Source organism: Rana temporaria, chromosome 5 (assembly GCF_905171775.1).
Source record: "Rana temporaria chromosome 5, aRanTem1.1, whole genome shotgun sequence".
Taxonomy (NCBI): domain Eukaryota; kingdom Metazoa; phylum Chordata; class Amphibia; order Anura; family Ranidae; genus Rana; species Rana temporaria.
In genome coordinates this window covers 175,921,387-175,940,183 of record NC_053493.1, presented here as the reverse complement: position 1 = coordinate 175,940,183, position 18,797 = coordinate 175,921,387, and positions in this window count along the sequence as shown.

The following is an 18,797-nucleotide window of genomic DNA, read 5'->3' as shown; positions in this document are numbered from 1 at the left end:
CTCCCCCCAGGTCCAGCCCCTTTGGCCCTCTATACTTTAAACAGCAGTATACAGGTGGTGCAAACAAGACAGGGACTGTAGGTTTGTTGTTAAGTAGAATCTGTTTGTAGTTTTGAACTGGTACTTTCTTAAAGTGTAGCTCCAGCCCAAAAAATCAATTTTTTAAGCTTTTTGGAAAACAGAGCAGTGAGGTAGGGTAGTACTGTAGTGACGTTGTACAAAACAGCCATGCTATTATCAGCTATCACTGCTGTGGTTTTTGATGCCCCTCGGACTCCTGACTGTGTTTTAAAGGTTCAACTTCACATCTATGTATGTGTATGTGCCTTGCTGCAGAACAGCCTATTAATTTGAGAATGAACTGCCTGCCACCCCTCAATAGCACCAAAGTGCATGGGCCTTTTTTTTTATTTTATTTTTTAATGCCGCTGCACCAAAATGCATGGTGCTTTTGTTAGCATGCATTTTTATTTTTGTGATTTTTTTTTTATTTATACACACACACACACATATATATGTGTAAATAAAAATAAAAAATAAATCACAAAAATGCATGCTAACAAAAGCACCATGCATTTTTTTGAGGATCGTGATCTTCATTCTAAGATTCTTTGTGATTCTCATTTTTCCCAGAATCGTGCAGCTCTACTGCCTTTAGGAATTAATATGAGAAACACCAGCAAATCTATTGACATAGCTTTAGGTGCACACTGTACAGAGGACACAGACAGTACATTACGTGAAAATATTGCAGCTAGCACAATCGCATGCCTGCCATTATATTAGAAAGAGCGGATCTATCTAAACTCAATACAGTGTATATACAACACCTGGGATGCATATATATCCTCTACACACTGTAACTCTAACTGACTAGCCTGCCTGCCTACCTGCTCTATCTAACTCCAAAAAAATTACACTTTCTCTCTCTCTCTCTCTGTAAACCACCAACACACTACACAAGGCCGACTTCCAGGCAGCATTATATAGTGTGGGGCGTGTACTAAACCCCCTGAGCCATAATTGGCCAAAGCCACCCTGGCCAAGTATGGCTCACCGTTTTTTGCGCGCTGTGATTGGCCAAGCATGCGGGTCATAGTGCATGCTTGGCCAATCATCAGCCAGCAATGCACTGCGATGCCGCAGTGAATTATGGGCTGAGACACGGCACTCGAATTTGGCGCGAACGGCCCAAAACGTTCACAATTCGACGAACGATCAAACATATGATGGAGAGGACGGTCTATCTAGATAGTTATCTGGATAGTTAAGGCGATCAAGGATTCCAGAGTTGGGTATGCCGATCCGAGCCAGTTCATCCTTCAATCTTTCCGATAGGCCAAGGCGAAACTGGTGCCGCAAGGCTGCCTGATACCATTGGGTATCTGCGCTCCAGTGCCTAAAGTATGTTATGTAGTCCTCGACCACTCTGTGGCCTTGCTGGAGCACATGAAGAGCAGCCTCTGCAGTGGAAGTTCATTGGGGGTCATCGTATAAAGTGGCATAGCATTTAAAAAGGATGATAACAAATCAAAGGAGCCCTCGCTCCCCCGTGACCACAGAGGAGCCGGCGCAGATCCCGCATCACCTCTCTGGAGGAGGCCAGGGAGGCCTAGTAGCGGTGGTGACAAAAAACAATAAAATCAAGCGCTCACCAAAATGAGATGTGAAGGATAAAAATACACGCTTAAGAATGGGGGGGAGGGGGTTCATGTGACAGCTGAGAAAATGAAAAAATGGATATAGGGAGTGGGGAAGAAATCAATTTCAGCTGTCTATGAAAGAATTATTAAAAATGTAATGTAAAAATTTAAAATGTAATGTAAAAATTATTATTGTGATACAAGTTCAGTCCATAGGGAGTTCATGGAGCAGTAGCACAAAATAATATGTATATATTCTATATACTCTTGCTTGGAGGGCTGCCAGCTGCCAAGAAGAAGCAATTCTGAAACAACAAAAGAACAAAAAGCGGCACCCTCTAAGCGTAGTATAAAGTTTAATAGAAAACACAAACAACAATAATTCTTATGAGGGGTTACTCACAAGACTGCAGGGGGTACAGGCAATAAAAATACTGGTGTCATCTGTGGCTGACGTCCGGAGTACATGATGAACTCTGCTATGTTGGTCTTATCTCAGGCTTCAGGCAATCAGCGTGATGGATTATCCACAGGGTGGGGGCCGGGTGCGGCGTCTCTGAATGTCCCTGGATGGTGACACAGCGCTGGTAAGAAGGGAGAAACAGGAACGCCGTATTCGGCGTGGTGGAACGCAGCCGTGGAGCGCAAGCAGCAGAGCGTCACTTCCGGTTTCAGTCACAGGGCGGTGCACGCGTTCGAAGCATGCGTGCCTCTTCGTCAGGCTCTATGGGGGCCATCTTGGATGAGGGACAAAAGAACAGCTCAAACGGAGCTGATAAGTTGATTTCCGGGTAATTTAGCATCAACCTAACACAGCGGGGAACCAAAAGACAATAACAAATAAGGAAATACATTCTGGCGAATCTCACAAGGAACTGGTCATTGTTAAAAGAAAGGGGGAAAGGAACTACAATTATTAAACAATAATTATTATTATTATTATTATACAATTATTGGGCAACTAATAAAATGTATGTATATGGGAATAGTAATGTTAAAACAAGAAGCAATTACTATGAGACTAACAAAGTCTTTTGTTAATGATAAAATCAAGATAAAAGATTATATTAAAACATTTTTTTGATTAAAAAGATTAATACTCTTATTAGACAGTTATTCCTAAAAACGGGATCAGTATTTGGGGTAGACTACTATTGAGTAGATGTACGCTAAGAACGAAGTTATCCATTCAGTGGGTGCAAAGTGAGATGGATATAAATCGTGCGCAGCGGGCATACACCTCTGCGCATAAGTGTGCGCACCTATATAGAGGCACAAAGAGATGCGCACACGCACAAATCACACTGATGGATATATATGGCTTGATTATCAATATGTATGGTACACGAAAAATTGTGGAAATTGACGAGATATGTAGTCTAGAATCTGGAAGAGGAGGAAATACTATAATCCGGACCGGTTAATTCGAGGAATTATTAAATCAGAATAAGATCATATTTCAATAAAAAATTACAGTAAAATATTAAAATGCAGTAAAATACTACAATAAAATATTATTAAAATAATTATTAAAATATTATTACAAAAAAGGGATATCATAAAAAAATATTGATCTCTAGGCCCTCGTTAAGGCCTCGGGGCGATAAACAATCTAAGGTGAAAATCCAATAGTTTTCCCTTTCGCAGAGTTTTTTGTATCTTTCAGCCTGAGGGAGAAGTCTAGAGATGGCCTCTATGACCCAAACACGAAGTTCTGAAGAGGATTGTTGATGGACCTCTTTAAAATGCCTGGCAACACTGTACTTGTCCAGGCCTTTTTCAACGAAATTGCGATGTTCGCCAAACCTCTTCCGTAGTGTCCGAATGGTACGGCCCACATAGAAGAGGCCACAGGGACAGGTAAGACAGTACACCACATATTCAGAAGAACATGTAAAAAAGTCTGGTAAGGTGTACTGCTTGCCTTTACATATGAAATCTTTCTGTTGATGGGTTACATGGGGACAGGTGAGGCAACGGGCTTTCTTACACCGATACATCCCTTTAATGTGAAAAAATGTTAGGGAAGGGGTGTTGCTGTTGCCTCTGTTATTATTCTTAATCTTGCTGGGCGCTATACTTGCCTTTATATTTTTGGCTCTTCTATAGCTTACTGTCGGGCGTTCAGATAAAGAGGTTTTAAGGTGTGGATCTTCTTTTAAAATAGGCCAATGTTTGACAAGGATCCTCTCCATTTGTCGGAATTGGCTGTAAAATTGTGTGACAAAACGCACTACGGGTGTTGTCTCTTCTTTTCATCCTGTGTCTTGTGCGTTCTGGGAACTAATTCAGTGTTGGAATAATGTTGGAAAGCACCTTCAATAAGATCTTCAGGATATCCCTTTTCAGAAAACTTGTCTTTCAGTTTTAGACCATGAGTAATGTAGTCCTTTTGTCTAGTGCAATTATGCTTCAGGCGACAGAATTGACTTTTCGGGATGTTTTTTAAACCATCGGGGATGATGGCAACTCCGATAGTGTAGAAAAGAATTCCCAGCAGTGGGTTTCACAAAATTTTGGGCGCAGATGGTGGTATTATCATATGAGAGCTCCAGATCTAAAAAAGCTAAGGTTTTTTCATCAGTAACTGCTGTAAAAGATAGGCCCATGGTGTTGGAGTTACAGTGTTCAAGAAACTTAGGGATTAGCTCATCGGGGCCATCCCAGATGATAACTATATCATCTATGTACCTGCTGAAAAATACAAGATGAGAGGCAAAGGGATTGTTATACCATATATAGTGAAGTTCCCAATAGCCCATGGTCAAATTTGCATAACTAGGTGCAAAATTGGCTCCCATGGCTGTTCCTTGAACCTGTATAAAAAACTCACCATTATTCTCAAAATAATTGTGTGTGAGACAATATTTGAGCAAATCCAGTAAAAAGTGGATTTGTCGGGGATTAAGCAATGGGTCTTGGTTTAGGAAATATTGGGTGGCTAGAATCCCCACATCATGGGGTATCGATGTATACAATGATACTACATCCAGGGAAAGCCAGCGAAAGAACTTTTCCCACTGATAGGGTTGTAGCATCTGGAGTAGATGTGTACCATTCTTAATGTAGGAAGGAAGATTCGCCACTGTAGGAAATGATCTATGTAGATCGAAAAATAACTAGTGACACTTTCCATTGCTGCCACTATGGGTCTCCCAGGAGGATTCGACTGATTTTTATGAACTTTGGGTAGATGATAAAAGTACGGCCTCTTGTAAAAATCATGGAGTAAAAAGGCCACTTCCGTTTTGGTTACCAGACCTTCAACTTTTGCTGCGTTGACTAAATCATGGGCCTCTTGTGAAAAGACCGGCAAAGGGTCAATTTTCAACTTACAGTAGGTGGTAGTATCAGATAAGAGATGAGAGCTCTCTGCCTGATAGTCAGTCAAATTCTGAATCACTATACCTCCGCCTTTGTCTGCTTGGCGTATAACAATGAATTTGTTTTCAGTAAGTCGCTTCAAAGCTATATTTTCTGCTACTGAAAGATTGGAGGAGTGTTTTTGTGTGGTGGTTTTTTCACACATACGTAAAATTTCACTGTAGACTACTTGATAAAAGCTTTGTATATATGGCCCTTTGGAATAGGTAGGATAAAATATGGATTTCGGTCTAAACTTGGTTTGTACTATTGGTGGTGACGTAGAAAGGTGTTGGGTTAGTAGTTCGACATAATCGTCGGAATCTTCAGTATACAAAAGTTCAAGGTGATCAAGGGCCATTTTTTCAGGGACACTGCAGTTTTGAAAAAGGTCTTGACTGATAGGACAAGTATCGGTAGGAGGGACATCCACGCTTTGGTGGTTTTTAAATTAAAGAAACGCTTAACAGTAATATTCCGAATAAACCTATTAAGATCTAAAAATAGGGTAAACGGGTTTGGTGGGGCCATAGGTGCAAAGGTGAGGCCTCGGGCTAACAAGGACTCCTCGGATGTAGTTAGGGTGTGGTCGGATAAGTTGAAGATTTTAATAGTTTTCGTACTTTACTTTTCTTTTCGGCGTCTCCTTCTGCCCCCTCTTCTGCCTCTGTATCTAATTTTCTTTTGGGGCATACCCTCCTCATGGTTGAGGAGGCTGAAACTAAACACAAAGTTTCAGGAAGACCTCCTATTAGGCACCAAACTTCACAAAATCAGGAGAGATTTTGACGACTACAACACCAACAGAATCTTCTGTTGGAAGAAAAGTCGTCAACCCAGTCATCCTAATCTTGAATATGAATCTACTAGTCTAGAGGGACATACAGGTCCTATACCACTCATGAATATGTAGAAAGATAGTGCAGCGCAAATAATACAATAAATACAATAATAAATCAATAAATAAATTTGGTAAAGTCCATAAAGTGCAAAGTGATAAAAGTGCTCCAAAAAATCAATAGTGATCAAAGGTGCAAAAAATCTTCAACAGATCCGTGATCCACAGGAAAGGGTTAACCTCCACCAAGAGAAAAGGGTGGCCTCTCACCTCAATAATTCGACCTGTGGCTAGGTCAAAAGGCAAGAAGCAAAATCTCCAAAGATTGGTAATCAGCTTTACATGGGTTCAATTTCCAAAGAATCCACCAGATGGCACCAGCGGGCAATAAGCAAGGCAACACTCTCCCATACAGCAATAACATGGACCGAAAAGGAGTAAGAAGGACAATTCTAAGTGCTAACTGCTTAAAACGTTTAATGAAATTTAAAAGCATAAGGTAAAACACTCACATAATCCTGCACTCATAGACCGAGTGCAGGTATAACAGCAGTTACCGGAACGAACGTCCGGATCAATGTACACAGCTTGTTGGGTCTCTGTGAGGCAAACGCGGATGACGTCAACGTAGCTCCTCCCCCTCGTACGCGTTACGTCCCAAAGTGGGCGGGACTTCATCAGCGTGGGGCGGGGATCTCCGTGAACGTCCCGCAGCGCAATAAATACCATGTGGTTGCCATAGCAACATTTACAGGAACTAGTTAGCCAGCGCCATCTTGTGTCCACACGGCAGAGTACAAGATAAATAAAATATTTATTTAAGGGCCAAAAAGTTATAATACTATTAGCCTAAGGCTGGCGCCATCTAGTGTTTAAAAAATAAAAACACCAGACAAAGGATAATAAATCCTAATGTACATCAGCCAGGCAGTATAAAATTAAAAAACAAACAAATAGGTAATATAAATTAGACGTCAGCCGCCTTTACCTCTTCCAGACCTCAATTATCACATGATCATCATCATAAGAACCAAGCAGTAATTACATAATTCAATAAAAACAGATATATTATTTTAAAAATATAAAAATACAAATAAAATTTATATATAAAAATCATATATAAAAATTTATAAAAAAATTTATAAAAAATCCCCAATAAATTTCTCAACGATTAGATATAAAACAGTTGAGATCAAACTCAACGTTTAATCCCAACGGCACTGAAACCTTCATCTCGTAGATCCAATAAGATTCACGACGACTTAATTGTCTAATGTAGTGACCCCCTCTCCAGTGTCTAGAGACCTTCTCTATACCCCAGAATTTGAGGCATTTGGGGTCTCTTTGATGATGGTCTCTGAAGTGTTTAGATACACTATGGGTCTTGATGCCACGTTTTATGTTGCTCACATGCTCGCCCACTCTCACGTGCAGCTCACGTGAGGTGCGCCCTATATATTGTAACCCACAGTCACACTCGAGCATATATACTACACCCTCTGTGGCACAGGTGATTAGCTGCTTTATCGGATATTCTACGTGGGTTACATTAGAAGTAAAAGTTTTACGTTTTTTAATGTTCAGTTTAGCATGTTTGCATGTGGCACATCTGCCACAGGCATAGAACCCTGACAAAAAATTAAAGAGTCTGGGACGAGGAATAACAGGAGGGTCAGTGACTCCAGGGGCCAATCTATCTCTCAAAGACGGTGCTTTTTTATAGATAAACTGAGGCCTCTCAGGAAGCGCAGGGCCAAGAATTGAATCTCCCCTTAGTATCGGCCAGTATTTGGCAACAATTTTTTCAAACGCTTTGTGTTGGACATTAAAATCCAATAGCATCTTGAAATTATTGTTCACTAGATCATCTTTGGGAGAATTATCTTGTATCATCAGATTTCTATCTGCAATCCTGATTTTCTCTATTTCTTGCTCTATCAAAGGTTTGGAATATCCCTTAGCAACAAACCTAGTGGCCAGCTCGCGAGACTGAACCAGGAAATCCAATTCCCTAGTGCAGTTTCTTCGCAATCTTACAAATTGGCCACGAGGTATGTTACACAGCCACAACCTATGGTGGCAGCTATTTAATGGGATGTATCCATTCCTATCCACCATCTTGAAATGGTTTTTTTGTCACCAATCTAGACTCAGATTTAAATATCTCCAAGTCTAGAAAGGTCACTTGTTCCGTAGAGACGGTCCAAGTCAAGACTATACCCAACTGGTTGGAATTCAGCCTAAGCATAAAGGCATTCAAAGATGACATGTCACCTTCCCAAATAAGTACTATATCGTCTATGTATCTACGATAGCAGCGGAGCTGAGGTGGCATATCATGGAAGATCGCATCTCGCTCCCAGTGGGCCATAAAAAGATTGGCCACACTGGGAGCGAAACGAGCCCCCATTGCAACTCCGCAACGCTGAAGAAAAAACTGCTTATCAAACCAAAAATAGTTTTTAAGTAAACAGAATTCCAAGCTGTCCAAAAGAAAACGAACATGCTCGGGATCTTCGTTTTCTTTTGGACAGCTTGGAATTCTGTTTACTTAAAAACTATTTTTGGTTTGATAAGCAGTTTTTTCTTCAGCGTTGCGGAGTTGCAATGGGGGCTCGTTTCGCTCCCAGTGTGGCCAATCTTTTTATGGCCCACTGGGAGCGAGATGCGATCTTCCATGATATGCCACCTCAGCTCCGCTGCTATCGTAGATACATAGACGATATAGTACTTATTTGGGAAGGTGACATGTCATCTTTGAATGCCTTTATGCTTAGGCTGAATTCCAACCAGTTGGGTATAGTCTTGACTTGGACCGTCTCTACGGAACAAGTGACCTTTCTAGACTTGGAGATATTTAAATCTGAGTCTAGATTGGTGACAAAAAACCATTTCAAGATGGTGGATAGGAATGGATACATCCCATTAAATAGCTGCCACCATAGGTTGTGGCTGTGTAACATACCTCGTGGCCAATTTGTAAGATTGCGAAGAAACTGCACTAGGGAATTGGATTTCCTGGTTCAGTCTCGCGAGCTGGCCACTAGGTTTGTTGCTAAGGGATATTCCAAACCTTTGATAGAGCAAGAAATAGAGAAAATCAGGATTGCAGATAGAAATCTGATGATACAAGATAATTCTCCCAAAGATGATCTAGTGAACAATAATTTCAAGATGCTATTGGATTTTAATGTCCAACACAAAGCGTTTGAAAAAATTGTTGCCAAATACTGGCCGATACTAAGGGGAGATTCAATTCTTGGCCCTGCGCTTCCTGAGAGGCCTCAGTTTATCTATAAAAAAGCACCGTCTTTGAGAGATAGATTGGCCCCTGGAGTCACTGACCCTCCTGTTATTCCTCGTCCCAGGCTCTTTAATTTTTTGTCAGGGTTCTATGCCTGTGGCAGATGTGCCACATGCAAACATGCTAAACTGAACATTAAAAAACGTAAAACTTTTACTTCTAATGTAACCCACGTAGAATATCCGATAAAGCAGCTAATCACCTGTGCCACAGAGGGTGTAGTATATATGCTCGAGTGTGACTGTGGGTTACAATATATAGGGCGCACCTCACGTGAGCTGCACGTGAGAGTGGGCGAGCATGTGAGCAACATAAAACGTGGCATCAAGACCCATAGTGTATCTAAACACTTCAGAGACCATCATCAAAGAGACCCCAAATGCCTCAAATTCTGGGGTATAGAGAAGGTCTCTAGACACTGGAGAGGGGGTCACTACATTAGACAATTAAGTCGTCGTGAATCTTATTGGATCTACGAGATGAAGGTTTCAGTGCCGTTGGGATTAAACGTTGAGTTTGATCTCAACTGTTTTATATCTAATCGTTGAGAAATTTATTGGGGATTTTTTATAAAATTTTTTATAAATTTTTATATATGATTTTTATATATAAATTGTATTTGTATTTTTATATTTTTAAAATAATATATCTATTTTTATTGAATTATGTAATTACTGCTTGGTTCTTATGATGATGATCATGTGATAATTGAGGTCTGGAAGAGGTAAAGGCGGCTGACGTCTAATTTATATTACCTATTTGTTTGTTTTTTAATTTTATACTGCCTGGCTGATGTACATTAGGATTTATTATCCTTTGTCTGGTGTTTTTATTTTTTAAACACTAGATGGCGCCAGCCTTAGGCTAATAGTATTATAACTTTTTGGCCCTTAAATAAATATTTTATTTATCTTGTACTCTGCCGTGTGGACACAAGATGGCGCTGGCTAACTAGTTCCTGTAAATGTTGCTATGGCAACCACATGGTATTTATTGCGCTGCGGGACGTTCACGGAGATCCCCGCCCCACGCTGATGAAGTCCCGCCCACTTTGGGACGTAACGCGTACGAGGGGGAGGAGCTACGTTGACGTCATCCGCGTTTGCCTCACAGAGACCCAACAAGCTGTGTACATTGATCCGGACGTTCGTTCCGGTAACTGCTGTTATACCTGCACTCGGTCTATGAGTGCAGGATTATGTGAGTGTTTTACCTTATGCTTTTAAATTTCATTAAACGTTTTAAGCAGTTAGCACTTAGAATTGTCCTTCTTACTCCTTTTCGGTCCATGTTATTGCTGTATGGGAGAGTGTTGCCTTGCTTATTGCCCGCTGGTGCCATCTGGTGGATTCTTTGGAAATTGAACCCATGTAAAGCTGATTACCAATCTTTGGAGATTTTGCTTCTTGCCTTTTGACCTAGCCACAGGTCGAATTATTGAGGTGAGAGGCCACCCTTTTCTCTTGGTGGAGGTTAACCCTTTCCTGTGGATCACGGATCTGTTGAAGATTTTTTGCACCTTTGATCACTATTGATTTTTTGGAGCACTTTTATCACTTTGCACTTTATGGACTTTACCAAATTTATTTATTGATTTATTATTGTATTTATTGTATTATTTGCGCTGCACTATCTTTCTACATATTCACTTTGAGATATTTTTGAGTTATATCTACAGTGCTGGCTTGCAATTTAGTTTAATTTTTATTGATTTTCCAGCGCTGAATCACTTTATATTTACTTCTATACCACTCATGGACTGTGTCCCTAGACCCACTATTAGACCACTTTTCTCCCATCGACATTTTCCTAAAAAAAGAAGTCATACTTCTTACAAATCTGATAACCCCCCGGCCCCTAACCATGTGTGTTCTACCACCAGTCCAGAACAGTTTGAGGTACCTACTACTAATAGTGCCAATTCTCCAGTTTCAGTTAATGTTTCTCTCACAGTTCACCCTAGTCCCTCAGGATCTCTAGTTCTTTCTAATCCTGTGTCTGAAGACCCCATAGTTTCTCCAAAACCAGGAACCAGTTCAGCCATAGATGTAATCCATTCCCCACTCTCATAATTTCCGGCTATGATAACTGACCTACAATCAACCAACACCTTATCATCTCATAACAACCCTAGTTCCCCCTTTTTTAGTTCCCCCTGTCCTGCCCCAAAAGAAAATTAGATACAGAGGCAGAAGAGGGGGCAGAAGGAGACGCCGAAAAGAAAAGAAGAGTACGAAAACTATTAAAATCTTCAACTTATCCGACCACACCCTAACTACATCCGAGGAGTCCTTGTTAGCCCGAGGCCTCACCTTTGCACCTATGGCCCCACCAAACCCGTTTACCCTATTTTTAGATCTTAATAGGTTTATTCGGAATATTACTGTTAAGCGTTTCTTTAATTTAAAAACCACCAAAGCCACATTGGATGTCCCTCCTACCGATACTTGTCCTATCAGTCAAGACCTTTTTCAAAACTGCAGTGTCCCTGAAAAAATGGCCCTTGATCACCTTGAACTTTTGTATACTGAAGATTCCTACGATTATGTCGAACTACTAACCCAACACCTTTCTACGTCACCACCAATAGTACAAACCAAGTTTAGACTGAAATCCATATTTTATCCTACCTATTCCAAAGGGCCATATATACAAAGCTTTTATCAAGTAGTCTACAGCGAAATTTTACGTATGTGTAAACAAACCACCACACAAAAACACTCCTCCAATCTTTCAGTAGCAGAAAATATAGCTTTGAAGCGACTTACTGAAAACAAATCCATTGTTATACGCCAAGCAGACAAAGGCGGAGGAATAGTGATTCAGAATTTGACTATCAGGCAGAGAGCTCTCGTCTCTTATCTGATACTACCACCTACTGTAAGTTGAAAATTGACCCTTTGCCGGTCTTTTCACAAGAGGCCCATGATTTAGTCAACGCAGCAAAAGTTGAAGGTCTGGTAACCAAAACGGAAGTGGCCTTTTTACTCCATGATTTTTACAAGAGGCCGTACTTTTATCATCTACCCAAAGTTCATAAAAATCAGTCGAATCCTCCTGGGAGACCCATAGTGGCAGCAATGGAAAGTGTCACTAGTTATTTTTCGATCTACATAGATCATTTCCTACAGCCCCTAGTGGCGAATCTTCCTTCCTACATTAAGGATGGTACACATCTACTCCAGATGCTACAACCCTATCAGTGGGAAAAGTCCTATCGCTGGCTTTCCCTGGATGTAGTATCATTGTATACATCGATACCCCATGATGTGGGGATTCTAGCCACCCAATATTTCCTAAACCAAGACCCATTGCTTAATCCCCGACAAATCCACTTTCTACTGGATTTGCTCAAATATTGTCTCACACACAATTATTTTGAGAATAATGGTGAGTTTTTTTATACAGGTTCAAGGAACAGCCATGGGAGCCAATTTTGCACCTAGTTATGCAAATTTGACCATGGGCTATTGGTATAACAATCCCTTTGCCTCTCATCTTGTATTTTTCGGCAGGTACATAGATGATATAGTTATCATCTGGGATGGCCCCGATGAGCTAATCCCTAAGTTTCTTGAACACTGTAACTCCAACACCATGGGCCTATCTTTTACAGCAGTTACTGATGAAAAAACCTTAGCTTTTTTAGATCTGGAGCTCTCATATGATAATACCACCATCTGCGCCCAAAATTTTGTGAAACCCACTGCTGGGAATTCTTTTCTACACAATCGGAGTTGCCATCATCCCCGATGGTTTAAAAAACATCCCGAAAAGTCAATTCTGTCGCCTGAAGCATAATTGCACTAGACATAAGGACTACATTACTCATGGTCTAAAACTGAAAGACAAGTTTTCTCAAAAGGGATATCCTGAAGATCTTATTGAAGGTGCTTTCCAACATTATTCCAACACTGAATTAGTTCCCAGAACGCACAAGACACAGGATGAAAAAGAAGAGCCAACACCCGTAGTGCGTTTTGTCACACAATTTCACAGCCAATTCAGACAAATGGAGAGGATCCTTGTCAAACATTGGCCTATTTTAAAAGAAGATCCACACCTTAAAACCTCTTTATCTGAACGCCCAACAGTAAGCTATAGAAGAGCCAAAAATATAAAGGCAAGTATAGCGCCCAGCAAGATTAAGAATAATAACAGAGGCAACAGCAACACCCCTTCCCTAACATTTTTTCACATTAAAGGGATGTATCAGTGTAAGAAAGCCCGTTGCCTTACCTGTCCCCATGTAACCCATCGACAGAAAGATTTCATATGTAAAGGCAAGCAGTACACCTTACCAGACTTTTTTACATGTTCTTCTGAATATGTGGTGTACTGTCTTACCTGTCCCTGTGGCCTCTTCTATGTGGGCCGTACCATTCGGACACTACGGAAGAGGTTTGGCGAACATCGCAATTTCGTTGAAAAAGGCCTGGACAAGTACAGTGTTGCCAGGCATTTTAAAGAGGTCCATCAACAATCCTCTTCAGAACTTCGTGTTTGGGTCATAGAGGCCATCTCTAGACTTCTCCCTCAGGCTGAAAGATACGAAAAACTCTGCGAAAGGGAAAACTATTGGATTTTCACCTTAGATTGTTTATCGCCCCGAGGCCTTAACGAGGGCCTAGAGATCAATATTTTATTATGATATCCCTTTTTTGTAATACTATTTTAAAAATTATTTTAATAATATTTTATTGTAGTATTTTACTGCAATTTAATATTTTACTGTAATTTTTTATTGAAATATGATCTTATTCTGATTTAATAATTCCTCTAATTAACTGGTCCGGATTATAGTATTTCCTCCTCTTCTAGATTCTAGACTACATATCTCGTCAATTTCCACAATTTTTCGTGTACCATACATATTGATAATCAAGCCATATATATCCATCAGTGTGATTTGTGCGTGTGCGCATCTCTTTGTGCCTCTATATAGGTGCGCACACTTATGCGCAGAGGTGTATGCCCGCTGCGCACGATTTATATCCATCTCACTTTACACCCACTGAATGGATAACTTCGTTCTTAGCGTACATCTACTCAATAGTAGTCTACCCCAAATACTGATCCCCTAAAAACTAGTGTTGGAATAACTGTCTAATAAGAATATTAATCTTTTTAATAAAAAATTTTTTTAATATAATCTTTTATCTTGATTTTATCATTAACAAAAGACTTTGTTAGTCTCATAGTAATTGCTTCTTGTTTTAACATTACTATTCCCATATACATACATTTTATTAGTTGCCCAATAATTGTGTAATAATAATAATAATTATTGTTTAATAATTGTAGTTCCTTTCCCCCTTTCTTTTAACAATGACCAGTTCCTTGTGAGATTCGCCAGAATGTATTTCCTTATTTGTTATTGTCTTTTGGTTCCCCGCTGTGTTAAGTTGATTTCCGGGTAATTTAGCATCAACCTATCAGCTCCGTTTGAGCTGTTCTTTTGTCCCTCATCCAAGATGGCCCCCATAGTGCCTGACGAAGAGGCACGCATGCCTCGAACGCGTGCACCGCCCTGTGACTGAAACCGGAAGTGACGCTGTGCTGCTTGCGCTCCACGGCTGCGTTCCACCACGCCGAATACGGCGTTCCTGTTTCTCCCTTCTTACCAGCGCTGTGTCACCATCCAGGGACATTCAGAGACGCCGCACCCGGCCCCCACCCTGTGGATAATCCATCACACTGATTGCCTGAAGCCTGAGATAAGACCAACATAGCAGAGTTCATGTACTCCGGACGTCAGCCACAGATGACACCAGTATTTTTATTGCCTGTACCCCCTGCAGTCTTGTGCAGTCATAAGAATTATTGTTGTTTGTGTTTTCTATTAAACTTTATACTACGCTTAGAGGGCGCCGCTTTTTGTTCTTTTGTTCTAGTGGCGGTGGTGAGATTTGTTATTTTTACAGGCACATCTTAGTACCTTAACCCCAGTGCACTCTTGGTTGTAACCCCCCCCCCCTTTTTTTGGTCCCTTTTTGAACCTTCCTGACGTCCCATTCTGAGTGGTAACTTTTTTCTTCAACATACGGTCCTCACTGGATGGGTGCTCACCCTCCCCCTTATTCCTCATTCTCCGTTACACCATTGGCTTGACACCTAGGGTGGGTGAGGGAATGTGGGTGGTGGCTGATCATGGCGGATCTGGGACAAGGAGAATTTGGGTAACTTATGGATCCTACCCCCGGGTGGACTTCTCGGTCTGGTGTGATGGACCCCTGAATTAGGCCACTGCTATGGCTTCCTTGGGTACCCCCATACCCATACATATACCCTCCTTATGTCGACTGGGGGCACCCTTGGTCTGCTTCTCTCCTGAGACCACACTGTGGACTGCCTGATAGCACACAGGGCATGACAAGGTTTTTTTGTGACTGCTGCATTGGTGGGGGGACACATTTTCCCTGATGAGAAGGAGACGCCCTGGTCGCATGTCCCGTGAGTGTGTAGACACATATGGACACTTTAGGACTAAGCACAGTGATGTCACCACCATGCAATTTCTCGAGTATTGGGGGGGCTCCACGACCCATCAGTTTCCCTTGGCCAAAGCAATAGGACTTTACTTACTTTATAAATGGACAGGCGGCTATCTCCCCCCTTGTATGGTAGCGTGGGAAGCCCAGGGGAATACAGCAGCTCGGTCTATAATTAATTATGTTGTGGCAAAAACTGGGCTGTATGCAGAGCACACCGCCATTTTGCCCTGTGCTAAAAGCACATACTCATCTTAATGAAATAATCCATATTTAAGCTAAATAGATTCACTCACCATCCATACAAAAAGACATCATCACCAGCTTGTTCTCATATCATCCTCGCTCCAGCCATCACTGACTTTCAGAAGCTCGTCTCTTTATTATATGGGGTCAATCATCAGTAACAAAAAATGTGGCTTCACAAAACAGCCAATCAGACATGTTGTATACATTCAAAAGAACCAATCACAGACATGTGATTGGAACAATGCTTAGTCAAATGGTTGCAGGCAGTTTAATTAAAAGACTCAGTAGGGTGCGCATGCGCGCGGCGCCGACATCAGACATGTTCTGAGAAGCTCCGCACACCTCCGGCCCTAAACAGCATTTTAATTAGCAACCAGAGCGAGCGGATCGGTCTTTCTACCGCATCACTACACGGAGAATGCAGCGGAGGACAGCTGGGAACAAACACCACCAGCGTAAGCCTTCACAGAGCGCCCGGCAGACCAGATCCTCACAGGCCCAGAAGCCGTCCCCGCCAGGCAAGATGGCGCTGGAGAAGGGGGATTCGACACGCGGCGGCTCCCAGGCCCAGCCTTCGTCTCCCCGGACCGCCGAGGAACGCAGTGGAGGGATTGAGGTGAGGGAGAGTCCCCAGCTTAATCCGGGATCCCCTTGGATGACACAGCTGCCGATGGAGGCGGTGAATGACTTCCCACCCCTGCAGCCCTCCATGACTCAGATGGCGATGAGAGACTCAGGTACTGGGAAGGGGGGCAGTGTGCGCTCTGCGCCGAAAACCACAGCGTGGGGCCCTGGCTCTGTCTCGATCCAAGCTGAGGTGCACAGAGATCCCTTCTCCTCACAGTCCCCAGACCCGCTCCCCTCCCCACAGACTGGCTGCTCACAGCACTCTCCATCATCCAGCTCCCCTGACAGAGCACTCCTATTCTCTGCATCCCCTGTCTCCTCCACTGATAGACAAATGGCGGAACTTGTTGAACTGTCCTACAGCCAGACTAGCTCTGCGCTATCGCAGGCCCCAGTAACCGCTACTGCCCATTACTCTGGAGATACGGTATTGCTGGCTAGGTTCTCTGCCCTGTTGCAGCAAGAATTGACAAAGGCATGTACAATGATCACATCCGGAATGAAGGCTGATTTTCAAAACATTGGAGAGCGACTGGACAGTATTGAGACTAAAATGGATGGCACAGTTAAACGTGTGAACCAAAATTCCAGGATGATCACCTCCCTGCAAGACCAACTGGACCAGGCCAACGCAAAGATTGAAGATCTGGAGAATAGGTCCAGGCGCTACAACTTTCGCGTGCGGGGTCTCCCGGAGACGGTCCTTGACTTAGAGGAGGCTGTCCATGCATTGATGACACAGCTGATACCGGACATTTCCCCTCATCAGTTAGAGTTAGATAGGGTCCATCGTGCCCTGACGGCTCCCAGACCTGACGGTTTACCACGCGATATTATCGTCAAGCCACACTACTATAGAATTAAGGAGAAAGTGATGATGGCGGCTAGGTCACAGGGAAACGTGCCCCTCCTGGAACATTCGGTTCAGATATTTGCCGACATATCCCAATCGACGATTCAGAAAAGGAGGGCGTTGAAACCTCTTTTGAGCCACCTAATTAATCACCGCATTAAATACCGATGGTCGTTCCCGTTTAGACTCTCCTTCTCATACAAGGGGAAACCCCATTCCTTTTCTACCTTCCAGTCTGGAGAAGAGCTGCTTCGGAAATTGGGACTACTCTCGACAGATCCAAGAGTCCCCTCCGGCGCCTCTGAGATGAGGGATAGGCCAGTGTCCCCTCTCTGGTCCCAGCAAGGCCGCCCTAACAAGAGCAAGAAGTCCACCTTGAACACCTGAATGCCTGTGACTTTGCTTACCTTTTCTTACAGGTTGTGATGGTTTGGCCCTCTCTGACCGATGGCCGTGGTTTGGTTGGACAGTGATTGAGACCACCCTGAGATTGGGCTCTCTGCCTTAACCTTTATGTTTCTTTTATATATATTTTATGTTTTGGTTCTTAGTTTGTACCGTTTTTTAGCTTTCCGGTAAGGTGACGGACCTGGAGGTGGCCCTTGGGCCTGAGTCCCTCCTTGCTCTCCTTATGGACCTCTATTGACCGATTCAGCCCGCTCTCCTCATTTTGCGACTGAATTGGGCTGAGGTGGAAACGCGTGCCACTTGAAGTGAACTTGCCTCCTCCTAGTTGGTGGAGGCGACTTTACGCTAAGTGCTGGTAGTTGATTACTCCCAGGGACACACCGGTTTACGGTGTGTCATAAGATACTCTGCAGTTGTTGTTTACACTGCGGAGTCCCTTTTTTTTTTTTTTCTTTTTTTTTCTTTTTTGCTATCTCCTCCTTCTCTTTTCTTCTTCCTCCTTTTTTCTCCCTCTTTTGAGGGGGGGGGAAGGGGAGGGGAGAACGAGGTGATGCTCACTGTTTTGATTTATTTGTACTTTATTTTTCCTACTTTAACTTATTTTTCCTTTCTCCAAGCTTCTCTCTTCTGGGGTGCACTCCAGCGTCGAAACAAAGTATGGTGGGGGCTTCGGGGGACTTCTGCAGTTCGATTTCTGAGCCTTCTAAACCGTGAGTACAGTAGACCGAACCATTATGACCCCTAAACATCCAGCAGGCTACACTATTTTGACTCATAATGTTCAGGGCCTTAATTCCCCTACCAAACGGTCTAAAGCATTTCAGCACTATTACAAAATGAGGGCGGACGTCCTACTTTTACAGGAGACACATTTTTCTAAGACCTCGGCCCCTAGATATTTACATTCGAGATACACAACATTTTTTTTGTCTAATGGCCCCGATAAAAAACGTGGCGTCGCGATTTGTTTCGCCAAGAAGGTTCCCTTTACACCCTCAACTGTGATTAGAGACAAGGAAGG